This window comes from Dasypus novemcinctus, chromosome 20 (assembly GCF_030445035.2).
Source record: "Dasypus novemcinctus isolate mDasNov1 chromosome 20, mDasNov1.1.hap2, whole genome shotgun sequence".
NCBI classification, from domain to species: domain Eukaryota; kingdom Metazoa; phylum Chordata; class Mammalia; order Cingulata; family Dasypodidae; genus Dasypus; species Dasypus novemcinctus.
Genome location: NC_080692.1, coordinates 26113406 through 26127313, shown reverse-complemented (window position 1 = coordinate 26127313; position 13908 = coordinate 26113406). Strand labels below are relative to the sequence as shown.

Here is a 13908-nt window from a genome sequence, read left to right as displayed (position 1 = left end):
TTTGAAGTATTTTAGGAGTAAAGGACACCATATCCAAAACTGAATTTAGCTAATTCCGAACAAATTTTATGTATATTCAGGCGAAAAAGAAGCAAAAGAAAGAGGGGGAAGGGAATGTTGCAAAATGACATTTGGAAAATATGAGTGCAGGTTAAATGGAAATACACATAAATTCCTCAACTTTCCTCTAAGTCTCAAAGTATGTCAATAAATAAATAAATAAACAAAGATGAAGCCAGCCTGAAAGCATTCATTGTTAGGTTGTCATCACATAAAGATATACTAAAAAGTATTTTTAAACCAAAATGAATGTAGTAAAAAGAAGAAGGATATCAATAGTGAAGCCAGCTAGAAAAACAAGGAATCAATAGATGGATCTGGAACCTGGCAAGAAGTCCACATGGATATCAATAACCCCAGGATGGCTGCTGGAAGACCTCCCGGCCCCACACATGCCTCACAAGATTCTGCCATTCAGAACAAGATTTCCTCCAGAAGCCAGGAGAAGCCCCGGGTATTCCCCAAGGACTTTATAATTGGGCCCTCCTGGGGGATTGATGGGTGGGATAATCAATCAAAACAGCAAACACCTGGAACTCCTCCCCTGCCATTAGCAAAAGGGTGTAATAATTAATGGTTTAAAAAGCAAGCACAAAGACCTCTTGCTCTCTTGCCTTCACCCTGTCCCGGTGCCAGTCTCAGTGCTTGTCCTGCCCTGTTCCTGCCTTCTGTGCCCTGCTCTTGCCATGTCTCCCTGCATGGATCAACACGCAAGTAATACCTGGGCATTTATAAGCTATAATGGGAAATTGTAGTCTGCAAATCAGCCCACTTGACCACTTTTCAACCCCCTCCTCTCTACCTGTGGCCCATGATCTGTTTATTTTCTCCCATTTCTTTTCCCTCCCTACCTTAATAAATTACTAGCCTAACACACCCAACATGATTTTGAAATTCATTTTGGCATCATAGTCAAGAACCAAGACAAAATCCAGTTGCAAAAGGATAAATATGAGGCAAATAGAAACATGGATAGTGATTGTTTGGTGCAATTTTGATAATTTATGTTTTATGTTTTTACATAAATGTAGTTAAAATGAAGAACAAATGCCCTAAAACAAGAAAAAAATACAAGAAACAACCTAATGGAGAAGAAAATACAGTAATAAAATATACTAAGTTTAGAAAAAAAATGTCAATAAAGAGATAAAAGGGAACAAAGGAAGGATTATTTTTAAAAAGAAAGATATATGGAAAGGGCTTATTTACTCCAAATATGTCAGTAGTTGTATTAAAGGTAAATGGACTATATATACCAAAAACAAATAAAACCCAACTTTATGCTGCTTATGAAAGACATGCCAAAAAATATTACTACACATAAATGTCAAATACAAAATGATGGAAAGTAGACTTGATGGAAAGAAAAGTTACTAGATATAAAGAGGGATATTTTGTAATTATAAATGGCCAATCTTACAAGAAGGAAAACAATACAAGAAAGAAAATAATTCTAAATTTGTATGTTACTAAAATAAACCTTGAAATGAATGAGGCAAAACTGAAAAAATATAAAAGAGAAATAGACAATTATATGCAGAAATGTGAATGCAAATGTCAATAATTGATGAAAAGTAAAACAGACAAAAATGGGTATATATATGGATGGTTTGAATAATATGATTATCAAATTTGATTAATTGAGATATGTATATATATACACACACAAACCTGTAGCCAAGAAATACAGACAATACTTACCTGCATAGTGACATATGCTGGGTCTTACACTAATCTCAAAGAATTTTAAAAAGTTGAAATCATGGTAGTTTCTCTGCTTAGAGTGGAATTAAATTAAAAATTAATCTAAAAACATGAATTAGCAATTTTTCAATTACTTGGAAATTAAGAAACAGTTATAAGTAAAATAATGGAAATTAAAATAACTTATTATGTAAATAATGATAAGTGTATAAGAATTCAAAGCCTATGTGACTCAAATTTAATCTCTCAAAGCAGTGATATATACCCTTAATGAATGCATTTTTTTAAAAAAGAAGTCTGAAAATCATTGATATAAGTATTCATATCTGGAAGGTAAAAGAATATCAAATTCCACAGACAAAAAGCAGAAAAAAATAAAATAATGATAATCACAGAAATTGATGAACTACCAAGCAAATAAATAGCAAAAATCAATTAATTAAGCTGATTTTTTGGAAACTGGTCATCTTTTAGCATGATTGATGGTGGAAGAAACAAAATAAAGCAAAGAGACCATCATCAGTAAAGAAAATAAAAGGTATATTACTATAGAAGCTACAAGCATTAAAAAGATAAAAGAACATATTATGAACAAATTTTTGCCAATATTTTTGAATAATTAGCTAAAATGGACAAATTTCTTGAAAAATACCACTCACAAAAATGACATGAGACTACAGAAAATCTGATTAATCCTGAATTTATGAAAGATATTGACTTTGATTAAAACTTTTCAACAACAAAATGAGCCAAACAAACAGGAAGCAAACAATTTCCAGGCCTAGATGACTTTCACAGCTGTTAGTAGTATTGCATCAGGAAACGGACTTAGCCCAGTGGTTAGGGCGTCCGTTTATACCACACGGGAGGTCCTCGGTTCAAACCCTGGGCCTCCTTGACCCGTGTGGAGCTGGCCCATGCACAGTGCTGATGCGTGCAAGGAGTGCCCTGCTACGCAGGGGTGTCCTCCGCATAGGGGAGCCCCATGCGCAAGGAGTGCACCCCGTAAGGAGAGCCGCCCAGAGCGAAAAGAAAGTGCAGCCTGCTCAGGAATGGTGCAGCACATACAGAGAGCTGACACAACAAGATGACACAACAAAAAGAAACACAGATTCAGGTGCCGCTGACAACAGAAGCGGACAAAGAAACAAGATGCAGCAAATAGACAGAGAGAACAGACAACCAGGGTGGGGGAGAGGGGAGAGAAATGAATAAATAAATAAATCTTAAAAAAAAATAGTATTGCATCAAATTAAAGTTTCCTGAATTTAATAACTATATAGTTCCACATGCGAATGTCATTATGTTTATGAAACACGTGTGGAAGTACCAAAGAAAAGGGACATGCCTGTAAGTACCTCTCAAATGGGTCAAGGAAAAAACTACCTGCAATTTATACATATTGGCAATATGTTAAACTGTGATTCTGGATGAAGGTGGTAAAGAAGGTGTTTATATGGTTCTTGCAACTTTTCTGTAGGTTTGTGATTATTTTTAATAAAAAAGTTTAACAATACAAAGAAATAAAAATAACACCAACCACTTCCAGAGAAGTAAATGAAGAGGGAAATTTTTCCACCTCATTTTAAAAGAATATCAAAATCATGATATCAAATAAGAGAAATTACAGACCAACTTCTCTAATGCACATAGATGAAGAATTCATGAAGAAAATATTAGCAAATTGAATCCAGAGATATACATAAATTAATACACCACCAAAAGATGTGGCTGGTCCCAGAAATGCAAGTTTACCATAAAATTTGAATTTTGAATCTGCAAAATGCTCCGTATTAATAAAAACAAGAAAAAATTATATATCCACCTCATTAGATATGTAAAAGGCATATGATAAGATTGAACACCTATGCATAATAAAATCTCTTAGTATAATCCAAATAGGAAGGATCTTCCTAAGACCAACGAAGACCACATACAAAAACCATGGAACACATATAAGATTTAATGGTGGAATATGAAAGATTTTGGCCTATGGTGAAGAAGATGATTATCATGATGATAATGATATCTGCTATCACCATTTTCATTTGACATTTTAACAAAGATCAAAATCAGTTCAATACAGCAAGAAAAAGGAATACAGAGTAAAAGAATTGTAAAGGAAGAGCCACAATCACCATGGAATGCCCCACTTTTGATGGTGGCTTTTGCACACTCTGCGCTTTTCAGGGAATTACACTCAAGGGGCCTTCTGAGTACCACTTAGCCCTCATCTATTTTACCTGAGCAGATCAAAAAGGCCATTCCACGGGTACAGTCGGGGATCCCCAGGACAGTCACAGGGCGTTGCCACAAAAAGGAATCAGCCCCTGAGCAATGAAATTGGTGTATCCAGATCCCGTCCTCTCTTCCCATAAAGTACGCTCCTTCTGGGGTAGAGCTGGTGACTCCACAGCCAAGCTGACAGCAAACAGCATTGGCATTGACCATGTTCCAGTGGGAGGCACAGAGTGCTCTCCAGCCTCCAGAAATATTCATCTCCACTTGTCCCTGACATTGAAAGCTGCCATTTTTCGTGAGCCACACTTCTGTGTACCCAGGCAGAAGACAGAGTTTCAGTAAAACCTCATGTTTTTCTTACCCAAGAAGGTATGGGGACAGGTCAAACTCTTGCTATGAGTCTCACCTGAACAGATAATTGAACTGCCCCACTGTGGTTACAAGTGCCTCTAGGGCAGGGAACTTTGGGGCAGAACCAGAGCTCCTGTTCCTGACCCTTACATCCGAATCCTTCAGCCCTGACCTGACCTTCAGCCTCTCAGAAAGGCACGTCCCTCACTACAGACACAGTCTTGCCACACTAAAGCTCTGCACAGATGATGTGGGCAGTGGGCAACGTGAAGTTCCTGTCAGACACTGGAGTCCAGTCTCCTCCAGAATGCACTTCCACTCACCCTGAGCAGGGTCCATCCCCTCCAACCAGGCACACAAATCTTAAGGGAGAAAAAACAAACCCAGGGAATTGTCATCATCCTGACTTGGCATTTGGATTTGACATATTACAAGCAGTGGCGTCAAAATCTCCACTCCCACCCAGGGATATGGTGTGGGGAGAGGATTCAACAGTTGGTATCAGAATGGGTCCTCCAAGAGCTAATTTCTGAAGACAGATCAAGAAGTGATGTGCTGAGTCAGATCAAAAGGCTGAATTCTGAGTACAAGATCCATGAATGCATACCAAAGTAATGCAGAGTCTGATGGCTCAAGGGAAGAAATATATTCATTGTAACTAGTCCACATTTTTTTTCATGTTTTATATTTCTGATCATCAAAAATTCCAATAATTTCTTAGGTGAAAGAATTTGTCCACAGATGGGTCTGGATGTTAAGAAAAATCAGTAATATGTGCATTTCCAGTGTGGGGAAAAGGAAGGGAGGGTCATATCTTAGCCATCTCTCTTGGAACTTTGAAACCTTAGGAAGGACCCACAGAGTATTTGGAGACTTCTAAATTGCAAAAGGCATAATAGGGATGAAAGACATAAATAATTGAGAAAATATTGGTTGAACAAGTTTTAACACATTTCATCACTCCTCTGAACCCCATTCACTACTTAACCATGCAATCCTTACCTTCCATATTTTTCATGCTTTAGTTCAAAAAAAAATCTTAAAAGGTAAAGATGGGGGAAAAAAGAATATAAAAGGAAATTAACTCCTGAAGAAGTGTAGTGGAGGGATAGCACGTAAGGGTGGGAATGCACAAAGTTTTGAAAGTGAAGGCAAGACACCAAGAGAAAATATTCCTGATTGGGCCCTCCAAAGAACAGGATTTGGTTAGAATGAAAAGTAGCTCCATTTTCTTAAGTAAAGAATTTTAAAATAAAAATGATAAAAAAACAAATTTTTGTACAGTTGTCTGGTTTGGGTGTGTGCTCATTATTATTTATACATTACTAGAGTTCTTTCTATTAAAGGATTATTATTACAGAGCTATGTAAACTTTGAAGATGCATAATACCACAGTTTCACAAAGAATACTCTAAAAGAATTAAAATCTGCTATTAAGAAGAGGAAAGAGCAAAAACAACACCCCAGGAATTAAAGAATTCCTTGACCAACTATACAAGATTGATGAGGAAAATTAAAATACATCAAAAGGTGAGAAAGAAGATGATCTGCTTGTTCCTTATTATGTATCCAGCTCTATCTCCCCAGAGAGGCTCAAGTTAGAACCCTTAGCTTGGTATGGTTGTAAGGTTAGTCATAGGCTTCTCGTTCTAATCAAAGTACTTTTAGCATAAGAGGTTATTAGTTTATATATGAATCCCAGTAAATTACAAACTCAGAAAGAAAAAGAAACATTTCTTGTGTGCTATTTTCCTTAACCTGATATATATTAGATACTCAAATATATGATGAATAATCAATATAGGGCCTTGTACACATCAATATAGAACCCTCTGGACCAGCATTATGAAGTATTTCCACAAGAATCCTACCATTCTTTCTATGGATGCAACGTTTATGGATAGATTCCCATCCTAGAATAATCTATCAACTGCTCCAACTCAGAATTTCTCCTGATGGCCTATTTTCGTAGTACAACAAAGCAACTCCATGTTACAAATTTCAAGAAAGAATGAGTAACACCATCCTGCCAGAGTTTGGAGTCCTGAGTCCAGAGAATGGAATCTCAAGCCACAGAAGATTATACGAAGGCCTTGAGAGCTAATGGAATTTGGCCTTCTGAATTTTGAAATTGCTTGGGATCAGCAACTCCTTTCTTCATTCCACTTTCTTCTCCTTGAAATGGAAATATCTATAGCTATAATACTATGTTTGTCCCATCATTGTATCTTAGAAACAGATAACCGTTTTCTAGTTTCATTCATGCACAGAGAGAGAGAAATTTTATCCCAGGATGAATCATACCCAGAGTCTCCCTATACAGGATTTAAATTATTTAGGTGATGAAATTTGGGACTTTTCAGTTTATAATATTTAGATGAGATTTTGTACTATAGACTGATGTTGTAAGGAGCTGAGACTTTTGGGGAGTTTGGGATGAAATGAATTTATTTTCCACAGTATATAGCTGTGAATCCTTGAGAACCAGAAAGATATCAGGTCCAAATCTTTGGAACCTGTACATGTTACCTTATTTGGAAAAGAGATCTTTGCAAATGTTGTTTAAGTCAAGGATCTTGAGATGGATTGATTATCCTGAATTATCAAGGCTGGCCCTAACTGTAATCTAAGAGTACTGAGAAGAAAGATAGAAGGAGAATTTTGAGACACAGAAGAGAAAGTGATGCAAAAGTAGAGCAGAGAGAGATTTGAGGATGCTGGCCCTTAAAGATTAGAATGATGAGGCAATAAACCACAGCTGTTGACAGCCACCAGATGCTGGAAAGAACATGGCTTTACCCTAGAAACTCTGGAGGGAGCATGACTTTCCAACACCTTGATTTCAGACTTCTGGCCCACAGAATAGTGAGACAAGAAATTTCTTGTTTCCAGCCACCTCGTTTGTTCTACTTTGGCAGCTCAAGGAAATTGACACCTTCCAAACTGGTTCCCATCAATTTTTACACTCCATCAATGAGTCAGAGGAAAGTCCTCAAGGTGAATGAATGAAAGGAGGACCTGGAGGAGTACGAAGGCTTAGTCAATTGATACTTCCGCCGGACTCAGGCAGGTCACTGGATGACAGCAGGCAACCCAGTGCATAGCTCTTGTCTGGTATATCACCAACAACTGCTGAGCTCCCTGCCCAGGCTCTGGGAAACTGCTAGCTCAGACACTGAACTAGATCCAGACTGACTCAACACAAAGTTCTCAGCAGCCTTTTCTTGTTTGTCTATGGGCTAGCAAGACAAGACCCTCCTTGTAAATAGCTGCTTATTTCATCAAATAATGAGGTTTGCAATTTTATAGGCATGAATTTCTTTCTTTGTTGCTACAGAAAGAATGAAAAATTAACAGAATGAAAATGAGATATTTTCTTTTCTTCCTTTCCTTACAAATAACTCTCAATACAAAATGTTAACAGTTCTAGGCTTCATTAATCCTGGGCCACTGCTAATGTGTTTGTATTGTTTGTATGTTTGTTTTAGGGCCAAATAAAGCCAATCTGTAACCAGCCCTTTTGGAGGGATTCAAAGGCTATACATACAGAAAGAGTTGAACTTAGTGGTGAAGTGGGTTCAGGGCTGGCCCAGCACAAGAAGTTGAGCCATTCCTTCAGATGGGGTACAGGAAAGGCATACGGATATTCCAGAAAAGGGCAATACCAACATCTTGCCGGCCATGGTTTCCTGTGTGGGGTAACAATGAAAGATGGATATTAAGCAAGGATGTTAATGGCTGAAACTATTGACAGTACAGAGGAAGAGAGTTGATGTTCAGCTGATATACTACAGAACAGCTGTAAGGGCTGTTAAAATAGGTAAATTTGTGCTGCCCTATATACCAAGACCCTGATCATTCTGGTTCATTGCCCTAGCAACCTCATCACAGTATAAGGAATACAGGGTTAAAGGAATGATATTCTACTACATGCTACGACATGTATGAACCTTGAAGACAACGTATTCAGTGAAATAGAAATAAGACTGGCTCAAAAGGACAAATATTGTATAATCTTACTTGTATGAAATAATTAGAATATGCGAATTCGTAGAGTCAGAGATAAGAATACAATTTACCAGCAGCAGGAGTGAGGGTGGGGAATATGGAGTTAATGATTAGTTGGAACAGAGTTTCTGTGCTAGAAACTCCTGAAAATGCTAAAATATCAGGAGTAATTGCTTAGTAACAGTAAGAGCTGACACCCTAGGACTCTGCATACCATCCCAGGTAAATAAATTCCAAAAGTTGCCCTTGAGTGAGCAGTTCTGCAAATTCCAGACTCTCTGCAAGACTTCGCTTTGAGAAAGCCGTGTAATGACAGAGAAAACAGGTCATTTGGGCAGGAATGGGGAGCAGAAGGACGATGGGCTTTGCCAGCATGGTAGACATTCCTTCTCCCATGAAAAGAGGCCAGCCATAGGGATGGAAAGACCCTAGGGATGGCCTGGAATGGAGCAAGGCATTCAGGGGAGACCTGTTGAATTTCACTTTTTAATAGTACAATTTACTCAAAATCCTCCACACACTCATCTATTGTTGACATTAACATTAATTTTATTAATAAAATGGAAACTAGCCCTTCTATAGTGCTTAATTATGTGTTAAGCACCATTCTAAGTATTTTAATTCATTTGAATACTGCAACTACTATAACAATCCAAATTATTCAGATGAGGGAATTGAAACATAGCAGTTACGTAAAATTTATGTGATAGAGCTGGTATTCAAGCCCAGGCATCCCAGTAACTGATCATACACATTAACCAACTTGATACTCTGTTTCTCATGAACCAAAACGTAAGGTTCAACCAATTTAAATATGACATTTCAAAAAGACAATCACCATGTCCTCTTTGATAATAAAGTTATTAAATAAATGCACCTTATTTTAGGCAGGATTTTAAGGGCTAAAGTTTTTAATGAAATTGTTATTACAATTAAAAAAACTGAAGATTTAACATCATGAGAAGTATCACTAATGTTAAGAAATTCTTCACCATTACCCAAGGACTATTGATAAAAGTAGAAGTCTGTTTCCTCCACCAAATCAGACCTCAGATTTCAGACAGGGCATTACATAGTTAGTGACAACTTTATTGAATGAAAGAGCACATCAAAAAATTCTAAAAAATCAGATGATCAAATGAAAATTATTAAAATGATCTCATGAACAATTGATGCTACAACTTAATTCATTGGCTTCACCAACCTTTTAGACTTTCCCTCTCCCATAAAATGAGACCAACCATAAGGGATGGACAGATGCTAGGGATGGCTTGGAATGGAACAAGGCATTCGGGGGAGACCTGCTGAATTTAAGTTTTTTAATAGTACACTATTATCTCCACCAAATCAGATCTCATATCACAGACAGGGCATTATATAGCTAGTGACAACTTCATTAAATGAAAGATCACATCAAAAATTTCTAAAACTCTGAGGATCATTTGGAAATAATAATTAATAAAATTTATAAAGTTTTATAGTCTAAAATATAAACCATAATGCAAACCACAATGTAACCAAAAATTTATAAAAGTGTACATTCTAAAATAAATACCATAATATAAACCATAATGGAATCATGGTTAGTAGCTATGTTTCAGTATCTGTACATCAGTTGCAGCAAATGTAACATCCACATGTAAATAGATCATTGATGGGGAAGGGGAAAAGGGTTTGATGTTTGGTATATGAGAGTTCCTTATGTTCTATATGTGACTTTACTGTGACCTAAAACTTTTTTAAAGACATAAGTAAAAACAAAAAGAAGGGATGTTGACACTGAAGAAGAAATGAAAGATAAGGTCATTTTCCAGTTGCATCATCAAGTAAGGGGGAAATGGAAAGGAGAAATGAGTTTATATGGCTACGAGTTTCTAAAAAAGAGTCTGGAGGCTGGCAGAAGGTTTGCCCTCATGCACAACTGAGCAGAGTCAGAGAGACAGATAAAGCAGATACAACCCCCAGATATTGGTTCCTTTGAGGGCTAAAGAGACCCATGGGAGTTATGGTCATGGCCGATGGGGTTAACTACCAGGGCAGATGGCCCCTCTTTGGAAATGGTGTTTATGTGTGATGAATCTGGACTCAGATGGGATCTCCCTTCATAAGACTTTCATGCTAATGTGCTGGAGGTGCAGTTAATGTTGGGGTTTAAGATATATTTAGGGGATTTGAATCTCTGGACTGACAATGTGATAGCCAGATCCTGAGCCTCAACAGACTCCAGCACCTACAATCTGATTTATTGGACTTACCACACTCAGCTAAGATGGAGGTGAAGGACAACCACCACACCATGGAGCCTAGAGTGATTACAACTGAAAATGGGAGGATTGCATCCAGCATCCAGGTGGAATCTGAGCCTCCTCTTGACATAAAGGTGCAATGGACACAACCAATCCAGTGTCCACATAGAAGAGGTGGCATTGGATTGGGAAAAGTGGACATAATGGACAAAGGGTATGGGGAAAGGCAGGAAGAGATGAGAGGTGGAGGCGTCTTCGGGACATGGAGCTGCCCTGGATGGTGCTTCAGAGGTAATCACCGGACATTGTAAATCCTCACAGGGCCTACATGATGGAATAGAGGAGAGTATGGGCCATGATGTGAACCAATGTATATGAGGTGCAGAGGTGCCCAAAGATGTACTTACCAAATCCAATGGATGTGTCATGATGATGGGAACGAGTGTTGTTGGGGGGGGGGGGAGAGGGGGGGTGGGGGGGTGGGGTTGAATGGGACCTCACATATATATTTTTAATGTAATATTATTACAAAGTCAATAAAAAATAAAAAAATTAAATAAAAAAAAAAAAAAAAAAAAAAAAAAAAGAAGAAATGAAAGAGATTGCCTTGCCACTGTACTTACAGCAACACCTATTACAGTGATGAAAGACAAAACGTTAAAAAAATTTTATGATATTTTTCATTTTTTAATATCCAATTTATTTTTACTTTATTTTAGTTTTTCTAAATTATTATGTTTTCTATTTCTAATCTTTAAACCTATCATTACTATTTCATTTTCCTATTAATTGAATTTGGCAATATATTAGACTTCAGTTTTGAAGAAGTTTTGTATCACAGAGGGTTCTGCTATGTCAGGGAAGGAGCACTGATGTGGGGTGTCATTGATGGGGGATGCATGGGTGGAAGGGAGTTCTCCAGGGCATGCATATAAGGTATATAGATATATCCAGAAGTTCATTGGGTATTGACATAGGGGGTTGAGTTTCACACGACAAGTGAAGGAGTGCTGAATTTCCATTCTGGGAATTTCTGTCACACTCCCCAATGGAGCAGCAACAATCCCCAAGTACAAGAGCAAATACCAGTGAAGAAGGATGGTCCAACGATGGGCCCTTGATACAGATGACTATGCTTAGGAGCCTGTGTGCTTGAAATTTCAACCTGGCCTAGAGCTGCAAGGTGCCTAAGAGTTACCTTCTGAGAACCTCCATGTTGCTCAAATGTGGCCAGACTCTAAGCCAAACTCAGCATGTAAATATATTATCTTCCCCCCAGCATGGGACATGACTTCCTGGATGAATCTCCCTGGCTCTGCGGGATTACTAGCAAGCACCAGCTGGTGATGCAATTAGAAAAAAACCTTGAATCAAAGGGGGAAATGGTAAAGATAAATGAGTTTATATGGCTAAGAGACTTTATAATGAATCTGGAGATCACCAGAGGGGTAGTGCTTGCAGACATCTCAGCAGGATTTCAGAGACAGCCAAAATGGATACAACCCCAGGTAGTGGTGTTCCTGAGGGAGGACTACAGAGACATCCAGGTCCTATGATCATGACAGATGGCTCTGGAGTTCAATGCCTTGACAGCGAGCCCTATTTTGGAATTTGTCCTCCTGAGAGTGATAGAAATGGACTCAGATGTGACCTCTCTACACATGCCTCTTTTGTCACTTTTACTGAACCTGTGGTTGGTGCTAGAGTTGGTTTATACTCAGGAGTCTTGAATCTCTGGACTCACTGTGTGCCAGCTGGGCCCAGACCATCAGCAGAGTTGCAACACCTACTCTCCAGTTCATTGGACTTACCCAGGTCAGCTAATGAGATGAGGATGGTTAGCCACCACATAGTGGAACCAAGAGAATCTACAGCTGCAAGCAGGAGAATTCAATCCATTAGCCATGTGATATCTAAGCCCCCTCTTGATTTAGAGGTGGAGTGGACATCATCATCTCAGGGTCCTCAGGATGGAGGAATAAAATATGGATTAGATGGATTTATTGGTATTCTATTATAGAATTATTGTGAATCCAGCAATGGAAGAAATTATATCACTGATGTGAAGACAGTGGCCATGGGAGTTGTTGCAGGCAGGGAGAGGGGAAAAGAGGTGTGATACTGTGTAGCATTTTTGGGACTTGGAGTTGTCTTTAATGATATTGCAGGGACAGATGCAGGACATTATATATCCTGCCATAACCCACTGAATGGACTGTGAGAGAGTGCAAACTACAACATAAACTATAAACCATGTTGTGTAGCAATGCTCCAAAATGTATTCATCAAATGACATGAATGTACCACACTAATGAAAGAAGTTGTCAATGCAGGAGTGTGGGGTGTGGGGAGTGGGGTGTATGGGAACCTCTTTTAATTTTTAATGTAACATTTTGTGTGAACTATGTCTCTTTGAAATATGAACTGGGCCTATAGCTGTAGGGTGCCTAAGAATTACCTCCTGAGAGCCTCAATGTTGCTCAAATGTGGCCACTCTCTAAGTCAAACTCAGCGTGTAGATGCATTGCCTTCCTCCCAGCGTGGGACATGACTCCCAGGGATGAGCCTCCCTGGCATTGAGGGATTACTACCAAACCCCAGCTGATGATGTAACTACAAAAAGACCATGAACAAAGAGGTCAACTCAGACCGGCAGAATATCTCAGCCTACATGTACTATCAGGTGTTAAAAACTGCTTTTTGACTTTGGATAAAAAGGGGGAAATGGAAAGGACAAGTGAGTTTATATGTCTAAGAGTCTCCAAAAAAGAGTCGGGAGGTCATCAGGGGGTGATGCTTATGCATGCCTCAGCAAGGTACCAGAGACAGCCAAAGTAGATAGAAACCCAGGTACTGGTTCTCCTGAGGGCTGCAGCAACCCACAGGTTCTACAGTCAAGGCGGATGGCTCCGAAGTTCAGGGCCATGTCAGTTGGCTCTAGTTTGGAGTTTGTATTCCTGAGTGTGATGGAGTTGGACTCAGATATGACCTTTCTACACATGCCTCTTCTGTTACTCTTACTGGACCTGTGGTTGGCGTTTGGGTTGGTGTATACTCAGGAGACCTGAATCTCTGAACTGTCCATGTGATGGCCAGGCCCTGGGCCTCAGCAGACTTGCAGCTCCTACCCTCTGGTTTCTTGGACTTACCTGGCCAGCTGACAGGGAGGTGAAGAGGGTCAACCACCACACTAGGGAGCCAAGAGTGCCTACAGTTGCAAGCAGGAGAATTGCATCCATCATCCATGTGGAATCAAAACCCCCTCTTGATGTAGAGGGGGACTAGACATAGCCATCCC

The 13908-nt window shown here is 38.9% G+C and overlaps 2 pseudogenes; one reads left to right on the top strand and one right to left on the bottom strand.

The window, feature by feature from the left end:
* Positions 1–13908, top strand: part of LOC101414977 (antigen WC1.1-like) — a 313117-nt pseudogene that overhangs the window by 182722 nt on the left and 116487 nt on the right.
* LOC111764861 (antigen WC1.1-like) overlaps positions 1–13908 on the bottom strand; it is a 60318-nt pseudogene that overhangs the window by 22742 nt on the left and 23668 nt on the right.